Raw genomic sequence first — 11,585 nt, forward strand, 5'->3', positions numbered from 1 at the left:
TGTTGATCATATTCTCTAGTTGTCAGCTTGACACTAATGTCTATAGGTGTGTGAAATGGCTTAGCAGCACCTAATCCAGACTCTGATAATAATTTTAATGCATACTTTCTTTGATGCACTAGAATTCCTTTTTCTGATCTTGCAAATCAATGCCAAGAAAGTATTTTAGTTCACCTAAATCTTTCATCTTGAAGGCTTTTTGTAACTCAGCCTTAGTTTCCACTACTGCATCCAGGTTGTCTCGAGTGATCAACATGTCATCTACATAGACCAATATAGCTATGAACCCTTTTCCAGTTTTCTTTGTATACAAAGAATGATCATACAGGATTTTTTGAAACTTAAACTTGATTAGTGCCTCTTGAAGTTTGGCATTCCATTGCCTTGGAACCTGCTTTAATCCATACAGGGATTTTGTAAGTCTGCATACTTGTTTACGACCCTCCTGACTTTGAACTCCTTATGGTAACTCCATGTAGATTTTATCATTGAGATCACCTTGAAGAAAGGCATTGTACACATCCATATGATGTATATGCCACTTTCTAGCTGCTGCCAGAGCTAAAATAGTCCTTACTGTCACCATTTTTACAACTGGACTAAATGTTTCTTGATAGTCTATGCCTTCCTGCTGACTGTAGCCTTTGGCTATTAATCTTGCTTTGTATCTCTCTATCTCACCATTGGCTTTGTACGTGATCCTGAATACCCATTTGCATCCAATAGGAACTTTTCCATCTGGTAAAGTAACCAGTTCCCAAATGTGATTCTGTTGTAGTGCATCTATTTATGCTTGCATAACTTCTATCCATTTTGGATCTCTTGTAGATTCTGCAAAACTTTTAGGTTCAGTAGTATTTGAAATTGCAGAGATAAAGGCTTTATAATCAGAAGATAAGTGGTCAAATGATATATATTTGGACATAGCAAATGGAACATCATCATGAACATTAAGAGATACAAACTCTTTCATCCAACAAGGTGGATGCTTCCCTCTAGTTATCACAAAATATTTCAATTGGTTTAAAAAACACATCATAATCACTTAATTGATAAGACATCCAAATTAATTGAGCACAACATTGCCCAATGGCAATATATTCTGCTTCAATAGTGGATAAGGAAACATATCCTTGTTTCTTACTGTTCCAGGAAATTAAAGAGTTTCCTAGAACTTGGCATGAGAGGTCAGATTCTTTAGGAGCTGCTTGAAATCTAGCACACCTGCAAACACTAAACATAATATCTGGTTGACTGGCTGTTAAATAAAGAAATGATCCAATAATACCACGATACTTAGTTTCATCAATAGGTTTTCCTTTTTCTTCTAATCAAGAGTGCAAGTCGGACTCATTGGAGTTCCTATAATTTTTTAGTCTGCCATTCGGAATTTTTGAACAAGTTCTTTTGCATACTTGGCTTGACATATGAATATTCCTTTGTTAGATTGATGAATTTGAAGCCCCAAAAAGAAAGTTAATTCTCCCATCAGGCTCATTTTGAATTCACTTTGCATAAGATCAGAAAATTCCTTACACAAAGAAGGGTTAGAACTTCAAAAAATAATATCATCTACACATACTTGAATAATGAGATTTCCTGATGAAGATCATTTAATAAAAAGTGTTGTGTCAATTTTGACTCTGGAAATTTGATAATTTGGTATTTTCCAACTTATTTCTTCTATAATCTTAGATTTTTGACTTGTTTGATTGAGAAAATAGTGCATTTAATATGGTTTACTTCCATTTTATAAGCTTTACATGATTGAGAAGTGATCGGAAAGAAATCAAGTGAAAAACAAGTCAAAAGAGGTCAAATTGAAGAAAACAAGAAAAGTGGCTAAATTTTCAAAGAATGAACAGATCTGAAAATCTGAAATTTGAAGGCCATTTTTTGTCACTTTTTATTGGGGAATTTTTGGGAACAATAAAAGAAACACTTGAAGGAAAATATCATCATCTTTGGCCATTTTCACAAGACTTTTGGAAGCTAGGGTTCTTTAACCAATGCTTTGGAAGAGAAGATTGAAGCACTTTAATGAGCAAACTCTTAACCCTTTCTTCAATTCCTTGTTATGTATTGAATATTTAAGTGCGTTTTATTTTATTCTCTCACTTGCATCTTGTTTATGAGAACATCCATTATCAAGTGATGCACGCAACGTGATAGATTGACTAAAAATAATAAAAGAAAATTATCTAACAATTAAACTGTAAAATAAAGTTAAAAATAAAGGAAATATGGGTTGCCTCCCATAATGCAACATTTTTAAGTTGGGCAATTATGGCTTGCTTGGCACCAACACATTTAAACCTTGGCATATGAATTCTTGATTTTTGAAAAAGAAAAATGATTGAAGTAAGGATTCTTGTTTTAACTTTTAGACACAATTTTTGGCTCTTACTTTCACTAATTAGTCTCTTTAGGCTATGAGTGACTTTTTGAGTTCATTTGTTTCAATAGGTTCTTGGATGCATATTCTACTTGAGTTTTCATGTGCCATGTGTGGTGAGGTTTATTTATGACTTCTTCTGCATTATTTGTGGTCTAGAACTTGCCTGGAATGAGTTTCAAGGCAAAATCCTAGGCTACACTTGGTTTGAAAAATGATATTAGGCCTTCTTTGATTCGTTTTTTTGCCTTAAATTTCCTACCCTTGCATATTTTCGCTAGTCAACCCCTTTTGAGTCTTTAACCTTTTCTTTTGACAACCATGTTACAAGCCTTACCCCGTTCTTTATTGATCCATCTTTTGGTACCCTACCTCCTTAAGTGCGTTGAAAGTGCAAACATAGACTAAAAGCCTAAGTTTGGGGTGATGGTTGGTAAAGTGTGATGTGGAAGTTGCTTCAAAGGTGAAAATGAAAAAAGAAAAAAAAATAGTGGTTATCCTTGAAATTAAAAAAAGAAAAAGTAAAAAAAAGCACAAACAACAACAACAAGAATGAATAAAAATTAAGGAAGAATAAAGAGTTGTGAATACTGAGAAGACTACGTGGTGAAATGAAAAGATGAAGAAAATGGTGGAAAAATTTTAAAGGAAGTGTGCTTTGATTGTCGAAAATTGTAGTGTTTAGGGAGGTTTTTGAGACACTATTTCCAAATAATGCCCCTTACCTTAACCAAAAGCTTACATTACAACCCTTTAAGTCCTAATTGATTTTGAACCAAGTGTGTCTACATTAGTGCAGATTTCATGAAGGGAAAGCTTATGGTACTGCTTGTACATTTGAACATCTTTGTGAGAGGAGATTTAATTCTTTCCATTTGATATCCCATTTGTGTTTTAAGTTGCATTTTGTGACTTGGGATTCCCTCTTAATTGTGAGGACACATGAGAACTTGAGTTGTGAATTTGTTCCAAATTTCAATTGAGAGGAATGAACAAAAGAATGTTATTTTTGTGATAAAGAGGCAAATTTTGAAGCTTTAGTGTCATGACTTGATTGCTACTTTGATTAGTTTGGTATTTGCATCGTTAAAAAAAAAAAAGAACAAAGAGAGTTTTTGAGAACTTGGTGATTCGTATGTTTTGGATTAATTGTTGGTACCAATCAAAGTCATGTTTTTGTACTTAAAGTAGATCTTTTTGACTTGGTATAATATTGGTGCACTATTTAGTTGAGTCCTTGGAAGGGAATTGTAAGTTTTGATTTGCTTGAGGAGAAGCAATAGGTTAAGTTTGGTGGTTTGATAATTTGGTATTTTTCCAACTTATTTCTTCTTTAATCCTAGATTTTTGACTTTTTTGATTGATAAAATAGTGCATTTAACATCGTTTACTTTCATTTTATAAATTTACATGATTGAGAAGTGATCGGAAAGAAATCAAGTGAAAAACAAGTCAATTGAGGTCAAATTGAAGAAAACAAGAAAAGTGGCTAAATTTGCAAAGAATGGACAGATCTGAAAATCTGAAATTTGAAGGCCATTTTCGCCACTTTTTATTGGGGAATTTTTGGGAACTATAAAAGAAACACTTGAAGGAAAATATCATCATCTTTGGTCATTTTCACAAGACTTTTGGAAGCTAGGGTTCTTCAACCAACGCTTTGGAAGAAAAGATTGGAGCACTTTAATGAGCAAACTCTTAACTCCTTCTTCAATTCCTTGTTATGTATTGAATATTTAAGTGTGTTTTATTTTATTCTCTCTGTTGCATCATGTTTATGAGAATATCCATTATCAAGTGATGCACGCAACGTGGTAGATTGACTAAAATAATAAAAGAAAATTATCTAACAATTAACACTGTAAAATAAAGTTAAAAATAAAGGAAATATGGGTTGCCTCCCATAATGCAACATTTTTAAGTTGGGGAAGTTTTATTTAGATAGATATTTTATGACGGGGAGCAATATGCCATGATGGATGATAGTTTGGTAGTTTGATTTTTCTTTTTTTTTTGGTATTTTTTATGACATTTATATCAGTATGATTTTTTTATTTTTTTTTATTACTAGCTTCTTTAATTTTTTTGTAGCTTCACTGTAGGAATGGTGCTGGGATGTGATTTTTGCTCCTTGGCCAATTATGGCTTGCTTGGTACCAACACATTTAAAACTTGGCATATGAATTCTTGATTTTTGAAAAAGAAAAATGATTGACGTAAGGATTCTTGTTTTGAATTTTAGACTCAATTTTTGGCTCTTACTTTCGCTAAATAGTCTCTTTAGGCGATGAGTGAATTTTTGAGTTCATTTGTTTCAATAGGTTCTTCGATACATATTCTACTTGACTTTTCATGTGCCATGTGTGGTGAGGTTTATTTATGACTTCTTCTACATTATTTGTGGTCTAGAACTTGCCCGGAATGAGTTTCAAGGCGAAATCCTAGGCTACACTTGGTTTGAAAAATGATTGTAGGCCATCCTTGATCCGTTTTTTTGCCTTAAATTTCCTACCCTTGCATATTTTCGCTAGTCAACCCCTTTTGAGTCTTTAACCTTTTCTTTGACAACCATATTACACGCTTTACCCCGTTCTTTATTGATCCATCTTTTGGTACCCTATCTCCTTAAGTGCGTTGAAAGTGCAAACATATGCTAAAAGCCTAAGTTTGGGGGTGATGGTTGGTAAAGTGTGATGTGGAAGTTGCTTGAAAGATGAAAATGAAAAACGAAAAAAATACTGTTATCCTTGAAATTAAAAAAAGAAAAAGTAAAAAAAAGTACAAACAACATAAAAAAGAATGAATAAAAATTAAGGAAGAATAAAGAGTTGTGAATACTGAGAAGACTAGGTGGTGAAATGAAAAGATGAAGAAAATGGTGGAAAAGTTTTAAAGGAAGTGTGCTTTGATTGTTGAAAATTGTAGTGTTTAGGGAGGTTTTTGAGTCACTATTTTCAAATTATGCCCCTTACCTTAACCAAAAGCCTACATTACAACCCTTTAAGTCCTAATTGATTTTGAACCCAGTGTGTCTACATTAGTGGAGAAATACATGAAGGGCAAGCTTATGGTACTGCTTGTACATTTGAACATCTTTGTGAGAGGAGAGTTAATTCCTTCCATTTGATATCCCATTTGTGTTTTAAGTTGCATTTTGTGACTTGAGATTCTCTTTTAATTGTGAGGGCACATGAGAACTTGAGTTGTGAATTTGTTCCAAATTTCAATTGAGAGGAATGAACAAAAGAATGTTGTTTTTGTGATAAAGAGGCAAATTTTGAAGCTTTAGTGTCATGACTTGATTGCTACTTTGATTAGTTTGGTATTTGCATAGTTAAAAAAAAAAAAAAAGAACAAAGAGAGTTTTTGAGAACTTGGTGATTCATATGTTTTGGATTAATTATTGGTACCAATCAAAGTTATGTTTTTGTGCTTAAAGTAGATCTTTTTGACTTGGTATAATATTGGTGCACTATTTAGTTGAGTCCTTGGAAGGGAATTGTAAGATTTGATTTGCTTGAGGAGAAGCAATAGGTTAAGTTTGGTTGTTAGATAATTTGGTATTTTCCAACTTATTTCTTCTTTAGTCCTAGATTTTTGACTTGTTTGATTGGGAAAATAGTGCATTTAATATCATTTACTTCCGTTTTGTAAGCTTTAGATGATTGAGAAGTGATCGGAAAGAAATCAAGTGAAAAACAAGTCAATAGAGGTCAAATTGAAGAAAACAAGAAAAGTGACTAAATTTGCAAAGAATGGACAGATCTGAAAATCTGAAATTTGAAGGCCATTTTCGTCACTTTTTATTTGGGAATTTTCGGGAACTATAAAAGAAACACTTGAAGGAAAATATCATCATCTTTGGTCATTTTCACAAGACTTTTGGAAGCTAGGGTTCTTCAACCAACGGTTTGGAAGAAAAGATAGGAACACTTTAATGAGCAAACTTTTAACTCTTTCTTCAATTCCTTGTTATGTATTGAATATTTAAGTGTGTTTTATTTTACTCTCTCACTTGCATCATGTTTATGAGAATATCCATTATCAAGTGATGCACGCAACGTGGTAGATTGACTAAAAATAATAAAAGAAAATTATCTAACAATTAACACTACAAAATAAAGTTAAAAATAAAAGAAATATGGGTTGCCTCCCATAATGCAACATTTTTAAGTTGGGGAAGTTTTATTTTGATAGATATTTTATGACGGGGAGCAATATGCCATGATGGATGATAGTTTGGTAGTTTGATTTTTTTTTTTGGTATTTTTTATGACATTTATATCAATATGATTTTTTTAATTTTTTTTATTACTAGCTTCTTTAGTTTTTTTTTGTAGTTTAGTTGTAGGAATGGTGTTGGGATGTGATTTTTGCTCCTTGGCCAATTATGACTTGCTTGGTACCAACACATTTAAACCTTGACATATCAATTCTTGATTTTTGATAAAGAAAAATGATTGAAGTAAGGATTCTTGTTTTGACTTTTAGACTCATTTTTTGGCTCTTACTTTCGCTAATTAGTCTCTTTAGACTATGGATGACTTTTTGAGTTCATTTGTTTCAATAGGTTCTTGCATACATATTCTACTTGAGTTTTCATGTGCCATGTGTGGTGAGGTTTGTTTATGAGTTCTTTTGCATTATTTGTGGTCTAGAACTTAACCCGGAATTAGTTTCAAGGCGAAATCCTATGCTACGCTTGGTTTGAAAAATGATTTTAGGCCTTCTTTGGTCAGTTTTTTTGCCTTAAATTTCCTACCCTTGCATATTTTCGCTAGTCAACCCCTTTTGAGTCTTTAACCTTTTCTTTGACAACCATGTTACAAGCTTTACCCCGTTCTTTATTGATCCATCTTTTGGTACCCTACCTTCTTAAGTGCGTTGAAAGTGCAAACATAGGCTAAAAGCCTAAGTTTGTGAGTGATGGTTGGTAAAGTGTGACGTGGAAGTTGCTTGAAAGGTGAAAATGAAAAAAGAAAAAAAAATAGTGGTTATCCTTGAATTTTTATTTTTTTTAAAAAAACAAACAAACAAACAACAACAAAAAGAATGACTAAAAATTAAGGAAGAAGAAAGAGTTGTGAATAATGAGAAGACTAGGTGGTGAAATGAAAAGATGAAGAAAATGGTGGAAAAGTTTTAAAGGAAGTGTGCTTTGATTGTTGAAAATTGCAGTGCTTAGAGAGGTTTTTTGAGTCACTATTTCCAAATTAGGCCCCTTACCTTAACCAAAAGCCTACATTACAACCCTTTAAGTCCTAATTGATTTTGAACCAAGTGTGTCTACATTAGTGGAGAAATACATGAAGGGCAAGCTTATGGTACTGCTTGTACATTTGAACATCTTTGTGAGAGGAGAGTTAATTCTTTCCATTTAATATCCCATTTGTGTTTTAAGTTGCATTTTGTGACTTGGGATTCCCTCTTAATTGTGAGGGCACATGAGAACTTGAGTTGTGAATTTGTTCCAAAATTCAATTGAGAGGCATGAACAAAAGAATGTTGTTTTTGTGATAAAGAGGCAAATTTTGAAGCTTTAGTGTCATGACTTGATTGCTACTTTGATTAGTTTGGTATTTGCATATTAAAAAAAAAAAAAACAAAAGAACAAAGAGAGTTTTTGAGAAGTTGGTGGTTCATATGTTTTGGATTAATTGTTGGTACCAATCAAAGTCATATTTTTGTGCTTAAATTAGATCTTTTTGACTTAATATAATATTGGTGCACTATTGAGTTGAGTCCTTGGAAGGGAATTGTAGGTTTTGATTTGCTTGAAGAGAAACAATAGCTTAAGTTTGGGGGTTTGATAATTTGGTATTTTTCAACTTATTTCTTCTTTAATCTTAGATTTTTGACTTGTTTGATTGAGAAAATAGTGCATTTAATATCGTTTACTTCCATTTTATAAGATTTACATGATTGAGAAGTGATCGGAAAGAAATCAAGTGAAAAACAAGTCAAAAGAGGTCAAACTAAAGAAAATAAGAGAAGTGGCTAAATTTGCAAAGTCTGGACAGATCTGAAAATCTGAAATTTGAAGGCCATTTTCGTCATTTTTTATTAGGGAATTTTTGGGAACTATAAAATAAACACTTGAAGGAAAATATTATCATCTTTGGTCATTTCATACAAGTCTTGGAAAGCTTAGGGTTATTACACTCACACTTGGGGAATGAAGATTTGAAGACTTTTGATGAGAATTTCTTAATCCTTTACTCATTTCTTCTTTTCCATGCTATGTATTGACTATTTAAGTGTGTAGTACTCTATTCCATTGCTTGAAACTTGTTTATGAAAATATACATTGTTAAAGTTTTGGATGAAACTCTTGTTATGCTAATGTATTTAATGATGTTTATCTCTAATGAAGTGGGTCATTGTTTCTTTAATTAATCTTATTCTTTAATGTTTCTTAAGGGATTAGCTAACTCTAGGACTCGCCCATTTACTTCTATTTGAGCTCGGAAGAGGAAAATTGAGGTTCAAAAAGATTAATTAACAAGGATTTGGGGCTTTAAACCCCATTTAATAACTTGAGCTAGGAATAGGAAAGTTAACTTGAGATTCAATTGGTAGTGCTTAATATACACTCTAAAGCTTGGAAAAGTTTAAAGTGAAATTCATTGATTTGGTTGCAAGACTTTCAATAAGATTTTAAAAATCATTATCTATTAACATAAACTCGCTCTTAGTTGTAAAATCGTAAAATACATTGGATCGTTACTTGAGTATAAATTCCCTTGTACCATGCTTGTGGCCATTGATCATTTTACTTGCTTTCTAGGTTAATTTTAGCTTTGTTAGTTTTTAAATCAAAACCAAATACTGAAAAAGTGTTTGGCTTAGCTTTGTTGGTGATAGATCCTTAACTTTCTTAATCAGCTTTATATTGTTCCCTGTGGATTCAATCCCGACTCGTAGTTGGGTAAATTATATTGTGATGATCATGTACACTTTCTCTTTGAGGAGTGAATTTGGACATTATCAAAATTCCGTGATCTATTAGGAAGGAATTTAGAGGAGACTGTATAAGGCCTTAATAAGTTTAAAAACATGATATGGATATTCAAGATTCTCAAAACCTGGAGGTTGTTTGACAAACACTTATTCATCGATGAAACCATTTAGAAATGGACTTTTAACATCCATTTGAAAGAGTTTAAATCTTTTAAAGGATGCATAAACAAGTAAAATCCGAATTGATTCTAACCGTGCTACAGGAGCGAAGGTTTCATCATAGTCGACAACCTCTTGTTATGAGTATCCTTGACCCACAAGTCTAGCTTTGTTTCTTACCACTCTTCCATCTTCATTCAATTTGTTTCTGAACAACCATTTTGTTCCAATGATTGAGCCGTTTTTCGTCTTAGGAACTAGATCCTATACTTTGTTCTTTTCAAATTGATCTAGTTCTTCTTTCATGGCATTTATCCAGTGATCATCTTTTAGTGCTTCATCAACCTTTTTCAGCTCCTGAGGGCTAAATTTGCACTGTTTTTAATAGCCGCCCTAGTTTTCATCCCTTCATTTATGTTGCCAATCACAAATTTCTCTGGATAATCAGGTTTGCTTCTCCATTCATTTGGTACTGGTCCAACAATTAGATCACATGACTTGTCTGTTGAAGTAGTTCACTATGTCTCTTTGCTTTGTTCAGAAGATGGAGTGATTGTAGTAGTTGAAAGTTGACTGTCTTCTTCATCTGCAGTTTTACGTTTCTCGACTAAGCGGTTAGTATCATCAAATATTACATGAATAGATTCTTCAACAAATAATGTATGTTTATTGAAAACTCTATAGGATCTACTATTGGTAGCATAACAAAGAAATATACCTTCATCACTTCGAGGGTGAAACTTACCAGTTTTATCCTTACCATTGTTGAGTAAAAAGCATTTACATCTAAATGGATGAAAATAGCTGATGTTTGGCCTTTTACGACTCTATAACTCATATGGAGTCATTTTTAGTATAGGCCTTGATTAGATACCTATTAAGGACATGGCAAGCTGTACTCACAGCTTCTGCCCAAAAATGATGTGGTAGATCATATTCCACAATCATGGTTCTAGCCATGTCTTGCAAAGTCTTGTTCTTTCGTTCAACTACACCATTTTGTTACGGAGACCTTGGTGAGGAGAAATTATGTGAATAACCTTGTTCATTACAGAAATCCTCAAATGCCTTGTTTTCAAATTCTCCTCCATGATCACTTATAATAGAGGTGATATAGTAGAGTTTTTCTCGCTGTACTTTCTTACAGAAAAACTTAAAATTCTTCAAAGTATCGTATTTGTGAACAAGAAATATAACCCAAGTGAAACGAAAATAATCATCAACTATGACAAAGCATACATTTTTACTCCAATACTAGCAGTTCTGGTTAGACCAACTAGATCCATGTGAAGTAGCGACAGAGGTTTGGAAGTAGACACAATATCCTTAGAATTAAAAGAGTTTCTAGTTTGCTTACGTTTTTGACATGCGTCACAGATGTGATCCTTTGAATAATTCAGTTTGGGTAGTCCCAATACCAAGTCATGTTTGGCAAGTTTGTTAATCAATCGCATACTTGCATGCCCAAGTTTCTTGTGCCATATCCAAGGATCTTCCCCCATAAAAGCCAAACATATATGTCCAACTGGACTCTTCACATAATCTAGTACATATGCATTCTTGTTTCTTCTTCAAGGAAGCAGTTCTATTCCAGAGATTGTACTTCTAAGTCTGAATCACATAGCTGACTGATACTCAAGAGATTGTACTTGAGTCCCTTCACAAGATAAATGTTAGTAATATCACACGAATTATTAAAAGTAATAGTTCTAATACCAATAATAGTTCCAGTGGAATTATTTCCAATGGTTACTAATCCTCCATCAAAATCAGTGACTCATTTGAACAAGCTTTTGTCGCTTGTCATGTGACTTGAACACGCACTATCTAGATACCATTTTCCTTTTGATTTCTCCTTGTGGTGTTCCTATAAAACAATGTTATTATTTTCTTTTAGGTACCCAGGCTATCTTAGGTCCTTAAGGATTAGCTTTTTGATAATCATTTTTGGGTCTCCATACCCAGCCAGGACCATCTTCATAATGAAATTTACATTGGAAATATTTGTGGCAAATATTACCATAGCAAAAACATTCGTGAGAAAAATGTTCTTAAGTGACTTGGTGGTTAG

Source organism: Lycium barbarum, chromosome 7 (genome assembly GCF_019175385.1).
Source record: "Lycium barbarum isolate Lr01 chromosome 7, ASM1917538v2, whole genome shotgun sequence".
Lineage (NCBI taxonomy): Eukaryota > Viridiplantae > Streptophyta > Magnoliopsida > Solanales > Solanaceae > Lycium > Lycium barbarum.